Here is a 26,178-nt window from a genome sequence, read left to right as displayed (position 1 = left end):
GGTCGCGTGACCGCTACGCGACCAATCACAAAGCAGTGATGTCACCTAAGGTCTTTCAAGCGCTTGAAATACCTTAGAAGACGTCACTGCTTTGTGATTGGTCGCGTAGCGGTCACGCGACCGCTACGCGACCAATCAGAAGCTGCGGACGTCTTCTAAGGTATTTCAAGCGCTTGAAAGACCTTAGGTGACGTCACTGCTTTGTCATTGGTCGCGTAGCGGTCACGCGACCGCTACGGACCAATCAGAGCGCAGTGACCTCATCTAAGGCCCTTCAAGCGCGCATTCTTAAGTACAACGGCTCCCAGTTACGGCGGTAAAGTCCAGGCTGCGTCGGAGGGTGAGTATATCCCTATTTTTTATTTTAATTCTTTCTTTTACACATTGATATGGATCCCAGGGCCTGAAGGAGAGTTTCCTCTCCTTCAGACCCTGGGAACCATCAGGGATACCGTCCGATACTTGAGTCCCATTGACTTGTATTGGTATCGGGTATCGGATTAGATCCGATACTTTGCCGGTATCGGCCGATACTTTCCGATACCGATACTTTCAAGTATCGGACGGTATCGCTCAACACTAGAGGTGACCTGTTTTTATACCCAGTCATTAGATCTTTCAGGGACCTCCATCCCCCCCTATCTATAGGTCTTTGCTGAGATTAACCTAGTATCATCGGTGGGTCTATTCGCTAGGAATGGGTTGCCCACTCCATCGTAGGGTATCAGCCTAGTCTCAGTGCAGGGTCAATTTTCCCCCTTCTATTCTAGTTCTGTGTTGCAGTTCTGTAACAATAGCCTTGGAAGCTCCATGGGTATTACCCACTACCCAGGTTATAAAACTCTGCCCCCAGCTGTCTGCTTTCCCTCTACTGGTTAATAAAATATTGTGGGATCCCATAACATTTTTTTTCAGAAAATAATTTTTTAAGTAAAAAAGGGATTCAATTAGCATGAATCCAGCAAAATGGCGATCAGATGACCACATTTTGCTGGATTGTTTTGTGGACCGCGAAGGTGTTAATTATTTCACTCCTCCATCTTAGTACTTACATACTTGTCTTAAGCCCCCACCCAACTACTTACCACATCATGTGGTAGAGTGATGAATGTCACTGATGCACATGTGACTGCCTGGAACAACTGAAGACCTGTGCGGAGGATCAGATAAGCTGCTGAACAGAGGTGGCATAAGAAGTCAGGTAACAGCCTAGGACAAGAGAGTAAAAAGTGAGGGAATAAAAAAAGGCACATTTTATACTATTCTGAAAAGACCTTAGAGAATAAAGACATCCTGCAATGACAATCTGGGCAGTTTTTAGTCAGAGACAAATTTTATTCAGACTAGAGCTCATTTTGCAACTGACAATCTTTTTGTTCTTGGTAAGATAAGCAAGTCCCAAAAGGAGTCTGGGCAGCGGCTGTCTCCTACAGAACACTGGAGATTACTTCCCTGTGTATGGAGGAGTCAGAAAAGATAGCTGTCGGCCAAATGATGGTTCAGCGTCATTTGGCCTGCAGCTACCTATTTTTTTTTATGGGGTCCCTTAAGGTACCGTCACATTAAGCGACGCTGCAGCGATAGCGACAACGATGCCGATCGCTGCAGCGTCGCTGTTTGATCGCTGGAGAGCTGTCACACAGACCGCTCTCCAGCGACCAACGATGCCGAGGTCCCCGGGTAACCAGGGTAAACATCGGGTTGCTAAGCGCAGGGCCGCGCTTAGTAACCCGATGTTTACCCTGGTTACCAGCGTAAAAGTAAAAAAAACAAACAGTACATACTCACCCAGCGTCCCCCAGCGTCTGCTTCCTGACACTGACTGAGCTCCGGCCCTAACAGCACAGCGGCTTTCACTTTCACTTTAGGGCCGGCGCTCAGTCAGTGTCAGGAAGCAGACGCTGGGGAAGGTATGACGCTGGGTGAGCATGTACTGTTTGTTTTTTTTACTTTTACGCTGGTAACCAGGGTAAACATCGGGTTACTAAGCGCGGCCCTGCGCTTGGTAACCCGATGTTTACCCTGGTTACCAGTGTAAAACATCGCTGGTATCGTTGCTTTTGGTGTCAAACACAACGATACACAGCGATCGGACGACCAAATAAAGTTCTGGACTTTATTCAGCGACCAGCGACATCACAGCAGGATCCTGATCGCTGCTGCGTGTCAAACTAAACGATATCGCTAGCCAGGACGCTGCAACGTCACAGATCGCTAGCGATATCGTTTAGTGTGACGGTACCTTTAGTCTCAGATTTTTGAAGGCTTTCTTTCTGTATGCAAGCTGTATCTACACATATAGCTTTGATATTTCTGATTACTTGATAAGAAACACATATTTAATCTTTCTCAGTCTGCTGGATGTTTTCCTATAATGGCTGGCTGCCATATGTTTAACTTTCCCTGTTTGCACTCTGTATACCAGGTAAAGAATACCTCATGTCTGTTAGACTTGCCAATAAACCAGTCCTCCATATCAAAGTCCCTTATTTGTTCACACGATATTGCAAACTTTTGCAGATAAAATCTATCTCTTCATTACCCTTCTGCCAGGAATGAGCAGATGACTCTTTAAATAATGAATACTCTAGCCTTATCTTGAAAGGATAAATCTTTGTACTTACAATGTCATTTTTTTGTGTTGAATCTTTAGGCTATATGCACACTTTGCAGATTTGACTGTGGAATTTTCTGTGCAGATTCTGAATTTCTTGGCAGAAAACGCAAGTCAGAATCTGCGCCTTTTTTTTGGTATGTGCACATGTTGCAGATTTTTGTGCGGATTTCTTCCCTTTTTTTTTACCCCTGCAGATTTCTATTATGGAAAGGGTGCAGAAACTCAGCAGATCTGCAAAAAGAATTGACATGGTCCTTTTTTGAATCTGCTGTGTTTTCCGTGCAGATTTTTCCGCACCATTAGCACAGCATTTTTTTTTTGCCATTGATTTACATTGTACTGTAAATCACTTACGGATCTGCAGCATTTCTGCGCGGAAAAAAACGCTGCGGATCCGCAGGAAATCTGCATAGTGACGCAATCCTGATGCCGGCAAAGTGAATGAGAAACCTGAAGTGTTATGCACACGTTGCTTATTTGTGACTTGCAGATTTGGTGTAGAAAATAATCTGCAGCATGTCAATTCTCTGCATTTTTGCTCTGCGTTTTTCACCATTGACTTCACTCAACTCAGTCAAAAATGCACCAAATATGTGGTAAAACGCACGTTTTTACTGCTGTATTTTATTCTGCCAAGAGATGCAGAAATGGTGGAGAACTCTCTGAATCCATTTACTCAACTTGTGCACACAGCATTAATGTGCCCCAAACATTTGGTAAATGTTAGCTGAACTTGCTGATGAAATTATATAAAATGGAGTAATCAGACTATACAGCGACAGTACGTATTGGAGGGGAAATAATAAACATTGGACATGTTACAAGTCAAGTTAAATCAAAATGAGATTTTTATCTGCAGACCATTAATAGAATATGCTATTATTCTAAATGTATATGATCATCACAAAGATCGACTTGTCCGCAGATCTTACCACGTTAGCTCCATTTACCAGTTGTCAGCAGATACATTTATAATGTCTATGGACAGCTTTAGCCCTCATTAGGATTTCTGGTCTTTGCTATTGTAAGTCACAGATCACTGACCTATAGAATAAACTTTAATCAGTGGTGGTTGCCAAGATTAGTATAGTGATAGGGAAGGTGACCAAATCTATGTCAGGAAGAAAAGTGTTGTCAACAAATAGGAGTTGAGTTGGGAGAGAGAAAGAACTACAAACCCCAAGAGAGTAAACTCTGCCAGCAGTGTCCCCAAGAGGTTATGGAGGATGCGGCCCACTTCTTGCTGAGGTGCCCCAAATACTCCACAGAGAAGGACACTCACTGCAGGAGACTGCCGGATCTCGTCCCAGACTTCAACTCCATGGAGGAGGAAAATAAATTGCCTATAATATTGGAGGAAGAGGAAAGTCCAGCGGCCATAGCAGCGCAATATGTTAGTGCCTGCCACAGACTAAGAGGAGCCTGATATGTCAGGGACCCCTACACCCTACCCTGGATTTATACCTATCCCCATCCCCCCCACTTGCTTTGCTTGCTTCGGCAATGCTAACATGTACTTAGTCCTGACAATAAAGCCCATTTGAATTTAAGTGAAAGAGAACTGTTCCTTTAATTTATGGACAGTTTTCTTCCAATTACAAACCTCAAATAATACCCTTGATCTAGTTAACCAGATAGTAGGATAATTAGCAGAAATTCTATTTGTGCATCCAGCTTAACCCCTAAATACCAAAGAGCCTTTTTAACCCTCATAAAGGGTTAGTATAAAATTGCTCCAGAACGCAACAGTTTTTACAAGTTTTATGGCATTCAAATGGTCGGAATATAAAATAAGTCATCAATGTATTTGTAATGGAAGTAAAATTATCTTTGATACCCAAATGCAGATATTAGATACAGCAAAAGTGAAGAAAAAAATATAAGCTGGGTTGATGGTCGGATCTTACTTTTCATTCCATTGAGACCACAACTATTTATTACCTCCTACTACTGAACATGACTCCTCGCTTGTTTAGTGTTACTGAGTCACGCAAATATATTCCCCTGCTTCATGGAAGTCGTTCATCATCAATGAAATCTCATGATTACAGGAGCAGATGTGAAACAGATCTGTTACTAAGTATGCATACTATGCAGGTCGTAATCTGTTAACACTGAGGCCATCATTGGATTAACATCAGGGATGTAATTTCACAGGATACAATTTTTTACAATTTCACAACTCATTTATTCTATCATTAATGAAAAATCAGTTTCGGTACAAATACATTGTGGTAGAATCTAATGTTTGTCTACTGGAGCTGATGAGATTTCATAAGAGTGGAGCAGTTTTATGCAGGGTCAAGAAATCTAAAACCATCTACCAATTTGTGTGGAATTTGTATTTAAACACTAATGAGATCTAGTAAAAAATAATATTGTGCTACCTTTGTAATTGTACTAGCGCTATTTCCTCTATAATTTGCACTGATGAGATCTAATAAGTATGGAACAGTTCCATGTGAATTACAGACAAAATGGTGACTAGTCAGTTGTATCAATATTCGCTGTTTCTGCTGGTGAGAACTAATAAATGTGAAATAATGGCTTGCTAGTAGGGAATATGATGCACTTTGGAAGAACAGCTTTACCTATCCTGTTGTAATGAACAGCTAACAAATGTGGACTAGTATTTGCTAATAGGAGATATTATATTAGGTACTCAGGTATAGCATTACTCAAATTTTCAGCTTATATCTAGATCTAATAAATGTAGAAGAGTTGTACGCTAAGAGGCGATATGATACTAGGAGTACGTGGATAACTATCAAGTTATATCAGTCTTCTGATGATCTTTCGGATGATGTAGTCTAATAAATGTGAAATAGCTGTTTACTAAGGAGGAAGCCAAGTAGCCAATCCATTTTTCAGCTGATAATTGTTTGATAGTTGGAGATATCGTACTTCCTATCCAATAATATGAACACATAAGCTGATGAGATATAAAATGTGTAGGGTTGTTGCATGCTGGGAACACATATGATGCCCTCATTACAGTTATACCTGCTGTGAGGTGATGCTAGCAGTGTCTACTCTATACATCTACTTCTTTAATTTGAACCAAAGAGTAAAATAGTGTTAAGCAATTTTGGTGAATTCTGGGTGATAAGTATGGAATGTACAGTATGATAGAAACAGGAATCAAAATATCCATTTATATCAATACTCAATATTGATTCAGTATAGGTGGAATAGTCATATGCAGGTAGGTGATATGGTGCTCTGTTCAATTATCAGCACATACATGAGGAAGAGGCAAAACTACAAAGTAGTCCAAAACATTTTGTACTCCATTTCACCCTTTTAAGGGAACCTGGCAGCTGAAACATGTATCAGATCTATGGGCAGTGAAAGATAAACTACTGAGGACACTACCATATATGTCAGGATCAACCTAACGCATACTTAATGAACGCCATAAGTAAATTAAAAAAAAGCATCCAACACCTAACCTCAACTACCTAATGAGAGCTATTCACAGGATACCAAATAGGGAGTCCAAAAGCATCATAAATCTAAAAGAAAACAATAAATGAATGACAATAATATGACATGCGACGATCCCGAAAAATTATATCCAGATGCAACCAGTAAAACCAATGTCATAAAATTATATATGAATCACTGCACAAATAACGAATATAGATATCTACCAGCAGCAGGTATCAGACACTGTCTATAAAATTTCAGCCTGGCATGTTTGACTCTGAACGTCTGAGGAGTTTCACAGAGAAACATACTTTGAAAGCTACTGGGGACTGAGCCGCAAGGGAGATTAGTGGGATCTGAAGGACCTTCGCAGTTTCTTCCCGCCCACTTCCTTGGAGTGACAGGTCTCTCCTTATGTATGTGTGTAGGGAGAGACCTGTCCCTCCAAGTGAGTGGGCACGGAGAAGCCGCTGCAGTGTTTCAGAGTCAAACATGCCAGGCTCAAGTCATGCAGCCATAGACCTGATGGTATGTATCAGCTGTCAGGTTCCCTTTAAATCCTTCAGTGTGAGCCATGTTGAAATTTAAGTTAATCGTTCACCATTTAGTATATGTTAAAGATTGTGCACTTGTATGTACATTGCATTTAGAAATCCTTTCATGTAAAGTTACCCAACTAAGCTATAAATAGTATAGTTGGTATCTCAGTTTTTGGAGACATATTAGCTGACTTTATGCAGGTCTCTTAACTTGAAATTCCATATGATCTCTTTATGCATCACAGGAGGGCATATCGGCATGTGGCATATGTTTGCCAAGCAAAAAGACCACAGACGTGTCCAAAGGTTGAATACACCTATTAAGTTTAAAACCATAATGTTTTTACATACTTTACTATTGATTATAAGTTTTCTGGTATTTTGTGGTAATTTTTGAAAATGGAACTTGAAAATAAAAAAGTTTAAAGGAGCTGTCTGAACATAGCACAGCGGCACAGGACTTTATTTCCGTAACTTGCCCGGGTCACTGTCTCACTAAATTCACTGGCGGAAACATTGCTGCCTTACAGAGGTAAAATGCAAAGTTGCTTGTTTTACATTATACAAGTGCTCTGCAATTTTAATTGTTTATGATGTTGAGGATACTAAGGTTTTTTACCTTTGTTTTTGAGACTATTGAAAAGACCTTATGAGTAGTGTTGAGCATTCCGATACCGCAAGTATCGGGTATCGGCCGATACTTGCGGTATCGGAATTCCGATACCGGGATTCCGATACTTGCCGCGTATCGGATACCGGAATCGGAAGTTCTAAGATTCAAAAAGCAGAAATTCAGCCAATGAGATTGATTCCAAGTGTGGGCACATCCTGTTTAGCATGGAGGGCATGAAACTACTGGCAAGGCTGTGATTGGCTGGTGTAATGATGTCATGATGCAGTTTAAAAGTCGCTGGCGCCATTTTGCGATCACTCTGCTGTGAATTCAGTTAGTGACAGGACGCTGTTTGCTGACTGAGGGACAGTTTAGAGATAGCGATTTGCTTCTTTGTGCTTTCCAAAGGCTAATTTAGCAACCGCTGTGTTCACCTACTATTCACCTTGCTTTTGCCTTGTAGCGCTGTTTTCACAGCGATCTGCAGGGTCTGTGTGTGTGTGTGTGTGAGTGCAGCCCAGTCTCCAGTCTGAGTGCAGCCACATAGGCCATCCATAGTTGGTTGTATTCAGTTCAGGGAGGGTGGTTCATTGCCTCATACTGTTCCTTTTTTTTTTTTTTTTCCCAAGTAGTGTAGTCTGCTGCTAATTTATTCAAAAAAATCCTATTAGTGTCTTTCCACCCGTCTCCAGCTAATTTGTGGAAAAACACTACATAGGATAAAGTAGAGGAGGGTTTTTGGGCCTTGCAGCGCCGTTTACGGCTGTCTGCACGGTCTCCGTGTGACTGCAGCTCGCCCTGTAATCTGTGAGCAGCTGTAGCCTGGTTGTCTCCAGCTCAGGGTTTTTCACTGCGTCATACCGCCAAATCAATTTTCTTTTTTTTCAAAGTAGTGTAGTCTGCTGCTAATTAATTTAAAAAAATCCTATTAGTGTCTTTCCACCCGTCTCCAGCTAATTTGTGGAAAAACACTACATAGGATAAAGTAGAGGAGGGTTTTTGGGCCTTGCAGCGCCGTTTACGGCTGTCTGCACGGTCTCCGTGTGACTGCAGCTCGCCCTGTAATCTGTGAGCAGCTGTAGCCTGGTTGTCTCCAGCTCAGGGTTTTTCACTGCGTCATACCGCCAAATCAATTTTCTTTTTTTTCAAAGTAGTGTAGTCTGCTGCTAATTAATTTAAAAAAATCCTATTAGTGTCTTTCCACCCGTCTCCAGCTAATTTGTGGAAAAACACTACATAGGATAAAGTAGAGGAGGGTTTTTGGGCCTTGCAGCGCCGTTTACGGCTGTCTGCACGGTCTCCGTGTGACTGCAGCTCGCCCTGTAATCTGTGAGCAGCTATAGCCTGGTTGTCTCCAGCTCAGGGTTTTTCACTGCGTCATACCGCCAAATCAATTTTCTTTTTTTTCAAAGTAGTGTAGTCTGCTGCTAATTAATTTAAAAAAATCCTATTAGTGTCTTTCCACCCGTCTCCAGCTAATTTGTGGAAAAACACTACATAGGATAAAGTAGAGGAGGGTTTTTGGGCCTTGCAGCGCCGTTTACGGCTGTCTGCACGGTCTCCGTGTGACTGCAGCTCTATCTGTTGTCAGTTCAGCCCCCAAAAAATAAATAAATAATAAAGTTCACCAAACACACCAGTTACACCACTTTACATTTCTGTAGGCCACATTAGCTCATATTTGTGTCTAGTCCACACTTTAGATAATTAGTGCTTCTTATACCTGTTAGGAGGAGTTGCTCAGGAATAAGCACACAAATCCGTTAGTACTTTTCTGCTTATCTTTATCAGTCAACCAAGATGAAGAAGGCAGTGAGTAAGGCACGGGGGCGTGGGAGCCGTCGCGGAGCAGGGAGGGGACGTGGGGATTCTGTGCCTGCTGCGGGCACCGGTGACTCATCAGCACCCACTTTCACCAGGCAACAGTCGTTCATGCGAAGCTTTGTGTCCGAGCGCCGTACACCGCTGCTGCGTGAAGAACAAATTGAAGCTGTTGTCGGATGGATGGCAGCTAATGCATCAACTTCCATTAGTGCCACATCCTCTGAGACACAGAGCACTGGAGAGCAGCCATCTGTCTCTTCACCACCTGCCAAATTGCCCAGGCAGACAGAGAGCCCAGGACAGGAGCCGTCTCTACTTCTGTTCTCTGAATCTCTTGGCTTGGAAACAGGGGGCCAGCCAAGCAGCATTGGAGAAATGGAAGAAGAGGCAGGGTGCAGTGATGCCCAACAGCTTTTTCTGTCTTCCTCTGAAGAGGCGGGTGGGCCAGTGGCTCCGGTCACCACATCGCAGGCCGCATCAGCTGATGATGACACTCAGGTGCCACTTACTGGTGCGTGCTCTGCTGCTGAGACTACCCAGGAGGAGCAGTTGGGGGCAGAGGGTAGTGTAGATGATGAGGTCCTCGACCCATCTTGGCGTGAGGGACAGGAAGGTGGTGGGAGCAGCTCTGAGGAAGAGATTCCCCGTACGGCCCAAAGAGGGAGAGGGAGGGGGAAGACTGCGGATCCTGCAGCCTCCGCTTTGGCACCCGTTAGGAGCATGTCTCTTCCAAAAGCCAAAAAGGGCGCTCCCAAGACTTGCAGTGCCTGGTCCTTTTTTGACACAGTTGCAGATGACATTTGCTATGTCAGATGCAACGTGTGTCATCAAAAAGTCAAAAGAGGTCGAAATGTCAGCAACCTCAATACCTCCAACATGTGGAAACATGTGCGCAACAGGCACCCGGCGGAGTTAGAAAAACACACTGAAGAGGTAGGCCAACCAACAGCGGCAGCTACCACCTCTTCAGCTCGTGTTGCCTCTTCCTCTACCTCACACGCAGCTGGTTCGGCGTCCTCCCAGGATCGCCGTGGAAGAACCTCTGCCCCTGTTGTCCAGAGACCCGCTGTAATTCCACCCGCAGCGCCACTTTCCCAGTCATCCACACACTCCCAGCCCAGTCTACAGCCATCGGTAGTACAGGCATGGGAGAAAAGGCGGCCTTTCTCGTCAAACCACCCACGAGCACAGGCTCTGACTGCAGGCATTGCCAAACTTCTGTCACTGGAAATGCTGTCATTCAGGCTGGTGGAGACTGACAGCTTCCGTGACTTCATGTCATTGGCAGTCCCACAGTACAAAGTGCCCAGCCGCTTTTACTTCAGCAGGCAAGCCGTCCCTGCCCTGCAGAAGCATGTGGAGGGACACATAAAACACGCGCTACTGAACGCCGTCAGTAGCAAGGTCCACCTCACCACCGATGCGTGGACCAGTCAACATGGACAGGGGCGATACCTTTCCCTCACTGCCCATTGGGTTAATGTCGTTGAGCCGGGTACAGACCGTGCGAGTGGCGCAGGACGTGTCCTGCCCACTCCAAGGATTGCAGGAATCCATTCTGTACGCATTGACTCCTCCTCTTACACCAGTTCCTCAGAATCATCGCTGCAGGAGCCGTCACAGTCCACCTCCACATGGACCCGTGATGAACGTGTACCTGTTACGACCGACATGAGCACAGCCGTGGCCAAACGTCAACAGGCCGTCTTGAAATTAATTTTCTTGGGGAATCGTAGCCACACAGCGCAGGAGCTCTGGAATGCCATCAAGCAGGAGAGCGATGTGTGGTTTGTGCCAGCGAATCTCCAGCCAGGCATGGTAGTGTGTGATAATGGCCGAAATCTGGTGGCAGCTCTGGGCCTCGGCAACCTCACTCACATCCCATGTCTGGCACATGTGCTCAATTTGGTCGTGCAGAGCTTTTTGAGGGACTATCCGGATCTTGATGCACTGCTGCACAAGGTCCGCCTAGAGTGTGCTCACTTGCGGCGTTCCAGCACGGCAAAAGCGCGCATTGCGGCTCTGCAGCGCCGACACCGCCTGCCGGAACATCGCATCATATGTGACCTACCTACCAGGTGGAATTCCACGTTACATATGTTGGAGCGGTTGTGTGAGCAGCAGCAAGCTGTAATGGAGTACCAGCTGCTTCAGGCGCAAAAAAGTCGCAGTCAGCGCCGTACAGACTTCACAACCACAGAGTGGGCCACTATGAATGACGTCTGCCAGGTTTTGCGTCCCTTTGATTATTCCACGCGGATGGCGAGTGCAGATGATGCACTAGTCAGCATGACTGTCCCCCTTATCTGCCTGCTTGAAAAATCACTGCAAGCGCTAAGGGATGATGTTGTGGAAGAGGTGGAGGATGAGGATTCACCATTTCCATCATCTTCTGGACAGTCAGCGCCACGTGGTTCCTCACAAACGCGTAGGCAGGGGACCGTTTGTGAGGAGGATGAGGAGGAGTCAATGGAGGAGGAAGACATCCGTCCAGAGGAGGGAGTTACACAATTGTCCAGTACTCAGTGTGTACAGCGAGGGTGGGGTGATGACGAGCGGGCAGAGATCACGCCTCCAGCAGGGGACAGCGTTTCTTGGGCAGTTGGCAGTCTGCAGCACATGGTGGATTACATGCTGCAGTGCCTGAGAAACGACCGCCGCATCGCCCACATTCTCAACATGTCTGATTATTGGGTGTTCACCCTCCTCGATCCTCGCTACCGGGACAACGTAGAAAGCCTCATCACACCGTTGAACCGGGAGCGAAAAATGCGGGAGTACCAAGACACACTGGTCAATTCCATCATCTTCTCCATTCCAACTGAGAGAAGTGCTGCTAGTGCATTCCAAAGCAGCTCAGTGCGTCCAGGCCGTGGTGGAGGCTCTGCACAAAGAGGGAGCAGAAGCAGTGCCTCTGCCCAAGGCAAGACCAGTATGGCCGAACTGTGGCACAGTTTTCTGTGCCCGCCACAAAAGTCTACACCATCACAGACGGCTCCAGTCAGCAGGAGGCAACGGTTCCGTCAGATGGTGACAGACTACATGTCTTGCCCTCTTGCTGTACTCCCAGACGGCTCTTCCCCTTTCAAGTTTTGGGTCTCAAAGCTGGATACATGGCCAGAGCTAAGCCAGTATGCATTGGAGGTGCTGTCTTGCCCTGCGGCCAGTGTATTATCGGAACGTGTCTTTAGTGCTGCAGGTGGTGTACTAACTGACGTCGCATGCGACTATCCTCCGATAACGTTGACCGGCTTACTTTCCTGAAAATGAACAAGGCCTGGATCTCGCCGGAATTTGCCACTCCTCCTCCTGATTGAATAATTAGGTCACTGTATACGTTATCCAGGTCTCCTGTTGTGTTCATCTTTCTACCACCTGAACTTAAATTCCTGGGCTCCAACACCGCCAGTTGAGGCTCAGACGTGCCGTCTGCACAGTCAAAACATACGACCCAGTGTTATTGGGTTTCAGTAATGTCAGCTGATCCCCAGCTGTGTAGCCGGCAATGTGTCATGCGACCGCCACGCTGACACAACAACTGAAATGTAAGGGAATCTGTCCCCCCCCCCCCAAGGCGTTTGTTACTGAAAGAGCCACCTTGTGCAGCAGTAATGCTGCCCAAGGAAAAGGTAGCTATTTTTGTTTAGCTCCTTGCACACGCAGAACTTAACACTTATAAAATGTGTCCACTGATACCGTAAAACCGTCCCGGAGGTGGGACTTTACTTCGTAATGTGACGCAGCCCAGCCGTCATTCCTACCCCCCCGGCGCCGCGCACCGGCTCCTCAGCGTTGTTTTATTCCGTCCTGGAGCCTGCGCTGTTATGTTATCCCGTGGCCAGGCACACTTAGCGCTGCCCGTCTTCTGGCATCATTTGGTGTCTGGATGGCTGCGCCTGTGCGGCCGCGCTGGCAGAGAGCCCGCCTCGCAGTGTCTTCTGATTTAATCCCACTGGGGGCCTGGGATCCATGGACATGCGCAGTGCATATCTGAACCTCCACCTCTCACTCATTTCCCTATGGCTTCTTCAGACTGTTCGGTGTCAGCTGGTCCCTAACAGCATGCCACGGCCGTGACACCGCACAGTCTGAAGAAGCCATAGGGAGATGAGTGAGAGGTGGAGGTTCAGATATGCACTGCGCATGTCCATGGATCCCAGGCCCCCAGTGGGATTAAATCAGAAGACACTGCGAGGCGGGCTCTCTGCCAGCGCGGCCGCACAGGCGCAGCCATCCAGACACCAAATGATGCCAGAAGACGGGCAGCGCTAAGTGTGCCTGGCCACGGGATAACATAACAGCGCAGGCTCCTTGACGGAATAAAACAACGCTGAGGAGCCGGTGCGCGGCGCCGGGGGGGTAGGAATGACGGCTGGGCTGCGTCACATTACGAAGGAAAGTCCCACCTCCGGGACGGTTTTACGGTTGCAGGGGACACATTTTATAAGTGTTTAGTTCTGTGTTTGCAAGGAGCATGATGAAAAGAGCCACCTTTTCCTTTTGCATCTTTTGTGCTGCACAAGCTGGCTCTTTCAGCTACAAACGCCTTGGGGGGGGGGTTAAAGGTTCCCTTTCGACTTTCTCAGGCTTCGGCCTACATTGTGTTCCTCTGCTTTTCCACCTGTCCCTGGGCTCCAACACCGCCAGTTGCCGTCCAGAAGTGCTGTACGCACAGTCAACAGTCCCTCCTCTGTTATTGGGGTTCAGTAACGTCAGCTGTTCCCCTGCTGTGTGTGTGGCAATCCCTCCTACCTCCTCCAACCTCCTCCTCCTCCACCCGTCCCTGGGCTCCAACACCGCCAGTTGCCGTCCAGAAGTGCTGTACGCACAGTCAACAGTCCCTCCTCTGTTATTGGGGTTCAGTAACGTCAGCTGTTCCCCTGCTGTGTGTGTGGCAATCCCTCCTACCTCCTCCAACCTCCTCCTCCTCCACCCGTCCCTGGGCTCCAACACCGCCAGTTGCCGTCCAGAAGTGCTGTACGCACAGTCAACAGTCCCTCCTCTGTTATTGGGGTTCAGTAACGTCAGCTGTTCCCCTGCTGTGTGTGTGGCAATCCCTCCTACCTCCTCCAACCTCCTCCTCCTCCACCCGTCCCTGGGCTCCAACACCGCCAGTTGCCGTCCAGAAGTGCTGTACGCACAGTCAACAGTCCCTCCTCTGTTATTGGGGTTCAGTAACGTCAGTTGTTCCCCTGCTGTGTGTGTGGCAATCCCTCCTACCTCCTCCAACCTCCTCCTCCTCCACCCGTCCCTGGGCTCCAACACCGCCAGTTGCCGTCCAGAAGTGCTGTACGCACAGTCAACAGTCCCTCCTCTGTTATTGGGGTTCAGTAACGTCAGCTGTTCCCCTGCTGTGTGTGTGGCAATCCCTCCTACCTCCTCCAACCTCCTCCTCCTCCACCCGTCCCTGGGCTCCAACACCGCCAGTTGCCGTCCAGAAGTGCTGTACGCACAGTCAACAGTCCCTCCTCTGTTATTGGGGTTCAGTAACGTCAGCTGTTCCCCTGCTGTGTGTGTGGCAATCCCTCCTACCTCCTCCAACCTCCTCCTCCTCCACCTGCCCCTGGGCTCCAACACCGCCAGTTGCCGTCCAGAAGTGCTGTACGCACAGTCAACAGTCCCTCCTCTGTTATTGGGGTTCAGTAACGTCAGCTGTTCCCCTGCTGTGTGTGTGGCAATCCCTCCTACCTCCTCCTACCTCCTCCAACCTCCTCCTCCTCCACCTGCCCCTGGGCTCCAACACCGCCAGTTGCCGTCCAGAAGTGCTGTACGCACAGTCAACAGTCCCTCCTCTGTTATTGGGGTTCAGTAACGTCAGCTGTTCCCCTGCTGTGTGTGTGGCAATCCCTCCTACCTCCTCCTACCTCCTCCAACCTCCTCCTCCTCCACCTGCCCCTGGGCTCCAACACCGCCAGTTGCCGTCCAGAAGTGCTGTACGCACAGTCAACAGTCCCTCCTCTGTTATTGGGGTTCAGTAACGTCAGCTGTTCCCCTGCTGTGTGTGTGGCAATCCCTCCTACCTCCTCCAACCTCCTCCTCCTCCACCCGTCCCTGGGCTCCAACACCGCCAGTTGCCGTCCAGAAGTGCTGTACGCACAGTCAACAGTCCCTCCTCTGTTATTGGGGTTCAGTAACGTCAGCTGTTCCCCTGCTGTGTGTGTGGCAATCCCTCCTACCTCCTCCAACCTCCTCCTCCTCCACCCGTCCCTGGGCTCCAACACTGCCAGTTGCCGTCCAGAAGTGCTGTACGCACAGAGCCAAACACCTCGCCAATGTGTTAGTGGGGTTCAGCACCGCCAGCTGTTCCCCTGCTGTGTATACGGCAACGTGTACTGCGACCGCCACGCAGGCACAACAAGTTAAATGTAAGGGAACCTGACCCCCCCCCCCCCCCAGGCGTTTGTTACTGAAGGAGCCACCTTGTGCAGCAGTAATGATGCAAAGGGAAAAAGTGCCTCTTTTCGTGATGCTCCTTGCACATGCTGAACCAAACACTTATGAAATGTGTCCCCACACAGCGTTAAACCGTCCGGTAGGTGGAACTTTCCTTTGTCGTGTGACGCAGCACAGCCATCATTTTTACCCCCTTGGCGCCGTGCGCCGCCTCCTCAGCGTTGTTTTAATCTGTCCCGGAGCCTGCGCTGTTAGGTTAGCCCTTGGCCATGCACACATGTTGCGCTGCCCGTCTTCTGACCTCATTTGGTGTCAGGCTGGCTGCGCCTGTGCGGGTGCGCTGGCCGAGATCCCGCCTCGCAGTGTCGTCTAATGTAATCCCACCGCGGGCCTGTGATCCGTGCCCGTGCGCAGTGCATATCCTCTCCTCTCACTCCCCTCCCTACGGCTTCTTCAGACTGTGCGATGTCAGCTGGTCCCTAATAGCATGCCACGGCCGTGACACCGCACAGTCTGAAAAAGCCGTAGGGAGGGGAGTGAGAGGAGAGGATATGCACTGCGCACGGGCACGGATCACAGGCCCGCGGTGGGATTACATTAGACGACACTGCGAGGCGGGATCTCGGCCAGCGCACCCGCACAGGCGCAGCCAGCCTGACACCAAATGATGTCAGAAGACGGGCAGCGCAAAATGTGTGCATGGCCAAGGGCTAACCTAACAGCGCAGGCTCCGGGACAGATTAAAACAACGCTGAGGAGGCGGCGCACGGCGCCAAGGGGGTAAAAATGATGGCTGTGCTGCGTCACACGACAAAGGAAAGTTCCACCTACCGGACGGTTTAACGCTGTGAGGGGACACATTTCATAACTGTTAGGTTCCGCATGTGCAAGGACCATAATTAAAAGAGCTAAGTTTACCTTTTCCAGCATTAGTGCTGTACACAATGGCTCTTTCAGCTACAAACGCCTGGGGGGGGGGGGGTTAAAGGTTTCCTTTCAACTTGCTCGAGTGCAGGCTTCGGCCTACACTCCGCTCCCCCTGCTCCTCCTGCTGACCCTGGGCTCCAACACCGCCAGTTGGGGCCCGGTACTGCTAGCTGCACAGAGAAAAACACCTCGCCAATGTGTCAGTGGGGTCCAGCACCGCCAGCTGTTCCCCTGCTGTGTAGCCGGCAACGTGTCCTGCAAAAGTCACGCAGACACAACACACCCAAAGCTGCCGCCTGTGCAGGCTTCGGCCTACACTCCCCTCCCCCTGCTCCTCCTCCTCCTGCTCCTCCTCCTGCTGTCCCTGGGCTCTAACACACCGCCAGTTTTTGCCCAGATGTGCTAGCTGCACAGAGAAAAACACCAGCCAATGTGTCAGTGGGGTCCAGCACCGCCAGCTGTTCCCCTGCTGTGCAGCCGGCAACGTGTCCTGCAAAAGCCACGCAGACACAAGAACTGAAATTGAAGGGAACCTGTCCCCCCTCCCCCAGGCGTTTTTACGTTATCCAGCCACCTTGTACAGCGGTAATGCTGCATGTGTGCAAGGTGGCTCAGAAACGTATTCTCCTCGCACATGTGGAACTGAAAACACGTCTGCAATGTGTCCTCTGTGTGACCATTTAACCGTCCCGGTGGTGTGACTTTCCTTTGTAATGACACGCTGCAACCCCCTTGGTAGCGCTGCCCGTCTTCTGGCATCATGGTTTGGCTGCCTGCGCCTCTGCGGCCGCCCTGACCCACACAACGCCCCTCGGTGTCTTATTTATTGGGACTGCGAGGGTGTGATTGATGGGCAGGATCAGTGCATCAGTTCGCCTGTCCCTCCTCTCCTTCCGCCTTCTTCGGACTGTGCGGCTTCATGGCCGTGGCATGCGATAAGGGATCAGATGACGCCGCACAGTCTGAAGCGGGTGTAAGGACCCGAGTGTGAGAGGCGAACATATGTGCTGCGCCAGGCCCTGAATCCCAGCCCCGCAGTGTTTTAACAATGTTAAGACACTGCGGGGCTGGGATTCATGGGCATCGCGAACCGCACCGGCCGACATTACATGATGCCAGAAGATGGGCAGCGCTAACGGCGCTAGGCCAGGGGATAACACGACAGCGCAGACTCCTGTACAGCAAATAACAACGCTCGGGAGGCTGCACCCAGCACCAAGGTGGGATTCTTGACACCTGTGCTGCGTCTCATTACAAAGGGAACTCTCGCCTCCATTACACAGTTTGACTGTCTAAAGGGCTGAATGTTATACGTGTTCCATTCAGCGTGTGCAAGGAGAAAAATTACAAGAGCAACCTTTGACTTGCGCAGCACTGCTGCTGCATAAGCTGTGGCTCTTCTACTTTGTAACCCCTGAGGGGGGGTTAAAGGTGACTTTTGAAATCGGTTCAATTAGGCTTCGGCCTACACTCTGCTCCACCTGCAGAGCCCGGGCTCCAACAACGCTAGTTGCTGTCCGGAAGTGCTGGCTGCACAGAGCCAAACACCTCGCCAATGTGTCAGTGGGGTCCAGCACCGCCAGCTGTTCCCCTGCTGTGTAGCCGGCAACGTGTCCTGCAAAAGTCACGCAGACACAACACACCCAAAGCTGCCGCCTGTGCAGGCTTCGGCCTACACTCCCCTCCCCCTGCTCCTCCTCCTCCTGCTCCTCCTCCTGCTGTCCCTGGGCTCTAACACACCGCCAGTTTTTGCCCAGATGTGCTAGCTGCACAGAGAAAAACACCAGCCAATGTGTCAGTGGGGTCCAGCACCGCCAGCTGTTCCCCTGCTGTGCAGCCGGCAACGTGTCCTGCAAAAGCCACGCAGACACAAGAACTGAAATTGAAGGGAACCTGTCCCCCCTCCCCCAGGCGTTTTTACGTTATCCAGCCACCTTGTACAGCGGTAATGCTGCATGTGTGCAAGGTGGCTCAGAAACGTATTCTCCTCGCACATGTGGAACTGAAAACACGTCTGCAATGTGTCCTCTGTGTGACCATTTAACCGTCCCGGTGGTGTGACTTTCCTTTGTAATGACACGCTGCAACCCCCTTGGTAGCGCTGCCCGTCTTCTGGCATCATGGTTTGGCTGCCTGCGCCTCTGCGGCCGCCCTGACCCACACAACGCCCCTCGGTGTCTTATTTATTGGGACTGCGAGGGTGTGATTGATGGGCAGGATCAGTGCATCAGTTCGCCTGTCCCTCCTCTCCTTCCGCCTTCTTCGGACTGTGCGGCTTCATGGCCGTGGCATGCGATAAGGGATCAGATGACGCCGCATAGTCTGAAGCGGGTGTAAGAACCCAAGCGAGAGGCGAACATATGTACTGCGCCAGGCCATGAATCCCAGCCCCGCAGTGTTTAAACTATGTCAATACACTGCGGGGCTGTGATTCATGGGCATCGCGAACCGCACCGGCCGACATTACATGATGCCAGAAGATGGGCAGCGCTAACGGCGCTAGGCCAGGGGATAACACGACAGCGCAGACTCCTGTACAGCAAATAACAACGCTCGGGAGGCTGCACCCAGCACCAAGGTGGGATTCTTGACACCTGTGCTGCGTCTCATTACAAAGGGAACTCTCGCCTCCATTACACAGTTTGACTGTCTAAAGGGCTGAATGTTATACGTGTTCCATTCAGCGTGTGCAAGGAGAAAAATTACAAGAGCAACCTTTGACTTGCGCAGCACTGCTGCTGCATAAGCTGTGGCTCTTCTACTTTGTAACCCCTGAGGGGGGGTTAAAGGTGACTTTTGAAATCGGTTCAATTAGGCTTCGGCCTACACTCTGCTCCACCTGCAGAGCCCGGGCTCCAACAACGCTAGTTGCTGTCCGGAAGTGCTGGCTGCACAGAGCCAAACACCTCGCCAATGTGTCAGTGGGGTCCAGCACCGCCAGCTGTTCCCCTGCTGTGTAGCCGGCAACGTGTCCTGCAAAAGTCACGCAGACACAACACACCCAAAGCTGCCGCCTGTGCAGGCTTCGGCCTACACTCCCCTCCCCCTGCTCCTCCTCCTCCTGCTCCTCCTCCTGCTGTCCCTGGGCTCTAACACACCGCCAGTTTTTGCCCAGATGTGCTAGCTGCACAGAGAAAAACACCAGCCAATGTGTCAGTGGGGTCCAGCACCGCCAGCTGTTCCCCTGCTGTGCAGCCGGCAACGTGTCCTGCAAAAGCCACGCAGACACAAGAACTGAAATTGAAGGGAACCTGTCCCCCCTCCCCCAGGCGTTTTTACGTTATCCAGCCACCTTGTACAGCGGTAATGCTGCATGTGTGCAAGGTGGCTCAGAAACGTATTCTCCTCGCACATGTGGAACTGAAAACACGTCTGCAATGTGTCCTCTGTGTGACCATTTAACCGTCCCGGTGGTGTGACTTTCCTTTGTAATGACACGCTGCAACCCCCTTGGTAGCGCTGCCCGTCTTCTGGCATCATGGTTTGGCTGCCTGCGCCTCTGCGGCCGCCCTGACCCACACAACGCCCCTCGGTGTCTTATTTATTGGGACTGCGAGGGTGTGATTGATGGGCAGGATCAGTGCATCAGTTCGCCTGTCCCTCCTCTCCTTCCGCCTTCTTCGGACTGTGCGGCTTCATGGCCGTGGCATGCGATAAGGGATCAGATGACGCCGCATAGTCTGAAGCGGGTGTAAGAACCCAAGCGAGAGGCGAACATATGTACTGCGCCAGGCCATGAATCCCAGCCCCGCAGTGTTTAAACTATGTCAATACACTGCGGGGCTGTGATTCATGGGCATCGCGAACCGCACCGGCCGACATTACATGATGCCAGAAGATGGGCAGCGCTAACGGCGCTAGGCCAGGGGATAACACGACAGCGCAGACTCCTGTACAGCAAATAACAACGCTCGGGAGGCTGCACCCAGCACCAAGGTGGGATTCTTGACACCTGTGCTGCGTCTCATTACAAAGGGAACTCTCGCCTCCATTACACAGTTTGACTGTCTAAAGGGCTGAATGTTATACGTGTTCCATTCAGCGTGTGCAAGGAGAAAAATTACAAGAGCAACCTTTGACTTGCGCAGCACTGCTGCTGCATAAGCTGTGGCTCTTCTACTTTGTAACCCCTGAGGGGGGGTTAAAGGTGACTTTTGAAATCGGTTCAATTAGGCTTCGGCCTACACTCTGCTCCACCTGCAGAGCCCGGGCTCCAACAACGCTAGTTGCTGTCCGGAAGTGCTGGCTGCACAGAGCCAAACACCTCGCCAATGTGTCAGTGGGGTCCAGCACCGCCAGCTGTTCCCCTGCTGTGTAGCCGGCAACGTGTCCTGCAAAAGTCACGCAGACACAACACACCCAAAGCTGCCGCCTGTGCAGGCTTCGGCCTACACTCCCCTCCCCCTGCTCCTCCTCCTCCTGCTCCTCCTCCTGCTGTCCCTGGGCTCTAACACACCGCCAGTTTTTGCCCAGATGTGCTAGCTGCACAGAGAAAAACACCAGCCAATGTGTCAGTGGGGTCCAGCACCGCCAGCTGTTCCCCTGCTGTGCAGCCGGCAACGTGTCCTGCAAAAGCCACGCAGACACAAGAACTGAAATTGAAGGGAACCTGTCCCCCCTCCCCCAGGCGTTTTTACGTTATCCAGCCACCTTGTACAGCGGTAATGCTGCATGTGTGCAAGGTGGCTCAGAAACGTATTCTCCTCGCACATGTGGAACTGAAAACACGTCTGCAATGTGTCCTCTGTGTGACCATTTAACCGTCCCGGTGGTGTGACTTTCCTTTGTAATGACACGCTGCAACCCCCTTGGTAGCGCTGCCCGTCTTCTGGCATCATGGTTTGGCTGCCTGCGCCTCTGCGGCCGCCCTGACCCACACAACGCCCCTCGGTGTCTTATTTATTGGGACTGCGAGGGTGTGATTGATGGGCAGGATCAGTGCATCAGTTCGCCTGTCCCTCCTCTCCTTCCGCCTTCTTCGGACTGTGCGGCTTCATGGCCGTGGCATGCGATAAGGGATCAGATGACGCCGCATAGTCTGAAGCGGGTGTAAGAACCCAAGCGAGAGGCGAACATATGTACTGCGCCAGGCCATGAATCCCAGCCCCGCAGTGTTTAAACTATGTCAATACACTGCGGGGCTGTGATTCATGGGCATCGCGAACCGCACCGGCCGACATTGCATGATGCCAGAAGATGGGCAGCGCTAACAGCGCTAGGCCAGGGGATAACACGACAGCGCAGACTCCTGTACAGCAAATAACAACGCTCAGGAGGCTGCACCCAGCACCAAGGTGGGATTCTTGACATCTGTGCTGCGTCTCATTACAAAGGGAACTCGCGCCTCCAACACAGTTTGACTGTATAAAGGGCTAAATGTTATACGTGTTTCATTCAGCGTGTGCAAGGAGCGAAATTAAAAGAGCAACCTTTGACTTGTGCAGCACTACTGCTGCATAAGCTGTGGCTCTTCTACTTTCTAACCCCTGAGGGGGGGTTAAAGGTTACCTTTGAAATTGGTTCAAGTAGGCTTCGGCCTACACTCTGCTCCCCCTGCAGAGCCCGGGCTACAACACCGCTCGTTGCTGTCCGGAAGTGCTGGCTGCACAGAGCCAAACACCTCGCCAATGTGTCAGTGGGGTCCAGCACCGCCAGCTGTTCCCCTGCTGTGCAGCCGGCAACGTGTCCTGCAAAAGCCACGCAGACACTTGCTCTTGTACCTTCTGCTCCACATCCTGGTTCCAGTACCGTCAGCTGGTTCCGGGCAGAGCCTTTGGCTTAGGTGCCTCCCTCTGGGTATCCGAGTTCCACCAACGTCAGGTGGTCCTTGGTAGTGCTTTCAGGCACGGGTACCTCCTGCTTAGTAACCGGGTTCCAGTAACGTCAGCTGGTCCTCGGTAGTTCCATTGGCTCTTGGACCTTCGGCTACCCATCCGGGTTCCAGCACCGTCAGCTGGTTCTCGGCAGTGTCTTTTGCTCTTGTACCTTCTGCTCCCCATCCTGGTTCCAGTACCGTCAGCTGGTTCCGGGCAGAGCCTTTGGCTTAGGTGCCTCCCTCTGGGTATCCGAGTTCCACCAACGTCAGGTGGTCCTTGGTAGTGCTTTCAGGCACGGGTACCTCCTGCTTAGTAACCGGGTTCCAGTAACGTCAGCTGGTCCTCGGTAGTTCCATTGGCTCTTGGACCTTCGGGTAGCCATCCGAGTTCCAGTTCCATCAGCTGGTTCTCGGCATTTTCTCAGCCTTCTTGTACCTTCTGCTACATTTCCAAGTTCAAGAGACTAAACACGATGACCCGGAAGAACACCCCTAAGATGACGACGACACCAGAGACGACAACCACCGTGATGACGACGACCCTGGAGACGATGACCCTGAAGACCACCCCGATGACGACGACCCCGGAGACCACCCCGATGACGACGACCCCGGAGACGACGACCCTGGAGACGACGACGACCTGGAAGACCGAGAAGCAGAAGAACAAGAGGCTGCAGAACAAAGAGCAGAAGGACATTAAGCATAACACAAAATATCAGAGCAAAAAAATATTATGTAAATTATAAGCAGAAGAAGACTAAGCAGTGTATGGGGGTGAGTCCGTTCCTCCTCGTGGTGCCCCTGGATAAAGCCTGATGCTGCAGGCCAAACTGAACGCGGACAAATGTAACTGGTTTGTGACAGGCAGAACGGAAGGTGTAATCTTCAAACTTTTATAGATAACAACTACGGGAATGCCTGTCACAAATAAGAATATGATGAAGAAGTTGAATATGATGAAGATAATAGTAAAATAAAAAGAATATGAACAATGTAACCCAAAAAATAATAGGTAGAAGATGAAGAAGAAGATGAATAAGGTGAAGAAGTTGATGTCAAAGAAGCTGATGATGAGGATAATTAAGAAGAAAGCGTGGGAGAAGTAAAAAAGAAGGTGAAGGGCGTGGAAGTAGTGAAACATCAATATCTGACATAAAAAAAAAAAAAAATAACATAGTCAAATTCTTTCTAACGCCGAACTTCATAAAAAAAAATTAAAAATCCTGCTATTCTATTACATTGGGCTAAACCTCTGTCCCTTTAATTCTCCGCCACGTCCCCCAATACATCCTACATTATTCTTAGTTGTTTTCCTTCATGTAGAATGAACCTACAAGTTTATAAAGGGTTTATTTTAATTCCGATATTTTCGTCCCATTGACTTGCATTGGGATCGGGTATCGGTATCGGATTGGATCCGATATTTTGACGGTATCGGCCGATACTTTCCGATACCGATACTTTCCGATATCGGAAAGTATCGCTCAACACTACTTATGAGTTATGAACCTAAAAAATCAGTTTTAAAAAAAACAAGGAAAATCATCTACTAAATGAAGATCTGTCCTTTTCTTTACCTATGAGAAGGCCTATTTCAAAGAAGTAGAAGTAGATGGATGGAGACAACTGCACAGTGTTTCCTGGGTGCCACCAAAAGCCAATGCACATTTACACAGAACGTGTATATTCACCTGTAATTTAATCATAACTGTTGATAAAATATCATCAATAGGGTCTAATAGGTTGTCATAAATAGGCCCATTAGAAATCAATAGACACTTTAGTGTGCCAGTAAAATCTTGAAGACCATGAAGACATTTTTGAGAAGCTTGAAGACCAAACAAAAAGATAGGACAGTTTGGAGACAAACTATTCACATGGTTCAAATGATCTGATTTACTGTGAAAAGGGGTTTCACTATGTTCAACCTTTATGGCCTGTTAATAAGATATGTCATAAAAGTTAAGCTGGAGAGAACTAGCTTCTGAAATGCACAGATGACCTGGAAATGACTTAATCCCTCCTAGAAGAAAGCTGGCATACTGGTTTTTCATGAGGGACTCTACTTTATTATGCGGTTTGGAGATAAACCTCCACAACATCAAGTGCTTGTACCGACTTGTGCATCAAATTCCAGTGACAAAAGCCTGAAATATCCAACTTTTATTACTTCCACGCTGATGTGTATTGCAGTGCATAGATCTGTAGGGTCCGGGCGTGGAAATACACACTGCCGGCCAATCAGAGGCCAGAAGATGATGTTGGTGTGCACATGACTAGGGGCACATGGCAGTGAGGTCATGCACTCCCGTCGCCTGCTCGTCAGCTGCCGGCTTCAGAAATGGACTCTGCGTGGCGTGGGAGTGGATGAGAGGTTTGTTTTTGTTTTTTTTGTTTTTTTAAATCAGTGAGTACACGGTGGACATACCTCCAACAAAGTGTTAATCCGGACAGCGGGGAAGCCCACTCAGTGCACAGGTAACTGCATGAACTGATACTGCAAGCATATATACAGCAGTAAGTACTGTAAGTGAGCCGGGGTGCCACTCCAAAGAAATAGCCACAATGGATACAGAAATTGAAAGGAACGGATGGCACTCATCGGTTAAAAAAACTTCTTTATTCCAATACTTTAAAACATCGGTGTTGGGAGGAAGGGAGTAGGAGTGGAATGGACGACAGCCGTTTCGCGCTGCAGTGGCACTTCTACTGGTCACCACGGTGAACATACAACTACATGGATGACTATGGGCTGCGCATTATACTATTTGGAGGATTATGAGATGCATTATACTATATCTAGGACTGTGGGATGCATTATACTATAGGAGGACTACGGGTTGTGCATTACACTATATGAAGGACTATGGACTGTGCATTATATTATATAAAGGATATGGGCTATGTATTGTATTATATGGAGGACTATGGAGAGTGCATTATATTATGGAAGACTATGGGGCGAATTATAGTATATGGAGGACTATGGACTGTGCATTATACTATTTGAATGACTATGGGCTGTGCATTATTCTATATGAAGAACTTTGAGCTGTGCATTAGATTACATAGGCTGTATATTATACTATTATGGAGGACTATAAGCTGTGCATTATATATGAAGGTGCATTATACTATATGGAGGAATATGGGGGTGCATTATATATGGAGTTCTATAGAGTGTGCATTATATTTTATGTGGGACTATGTGGCTCATTATACTATATAGAAGACTATGAGCTGTGCAATATACAGGTGCATCTCACAAAATTAGAATATTCTCATAAAGTTCATTTATTACACTTCAATACAAAAGGTGAAACTCATATATTATATAAAGTCATTACAAATAGAGTGATCTATTACAAGCGTTTATTTTATTAGTTAATGTTGATGAGTATGGCTTACAGCCAGTGAAAGCCCAAAAGTCATTATCTCAATAAATCAGAATATTTCATAACACCAGCTTGAAAAATTATTTTAAAATCAGAAATGTTAGCCTACTGAAATGTATGTTCCGTAAATGCACTCAATACTTGGTCGGGGCTCCTTTGGCATCAATTACTGCATCAATGCGGCGTGGCGATCAGCCTGTTGCACTGCTGCACTGCTGAGGTGTTATGGGAGCCCAGGTTGCTTTGATAGCAGCTTTCAGCTCATCTGCATTGTTGGGTCTGGTGTCTCTCATCTTCCTCTTAACAATACCCCATAGATTCTCTATGGGGTTAAGGTCAGACAAGTTTGCTGGCCAATCAAGCACAGTGATACTGTTTTTAAACCAGGTATTTTTGGCAGTGTGGACAGGTGCCAAAGTCCTGCTGGAAAATGAACTTTCCATCTCCAAAGAGCTTGTCAGCGGAGGGAAGCATGAAGTGCTCTAAAATTTCCTGGTAGATGTCTGTGCTGACTTTGGTCTTGATAAAACACAGTGGAACCAAACCCGAAAGATGACATGGCTCCCCAAACCATCACTGATTATGGATACTTCACACTAAACCTTGGAAATCAAGGTCCCAGA

Source organism: Ranitomeya variabilis, chromosome 1 (genome assembly GCF_051348905.1).
Source record: "Ranitomeya variabilis isolate aRanVar5 chromosome 1, aRanVar5.hap1, whole genome shotgun sequence".
Lineage (NCBI taxonomy): Eukaryota > Metazoa > Chordata > Amphibia > Anura > Dendrobatidae > Ranitomeya > Ranitomeya variabilis.
This window is presented reverse-complemented; position numbering follows the sequence as displayed.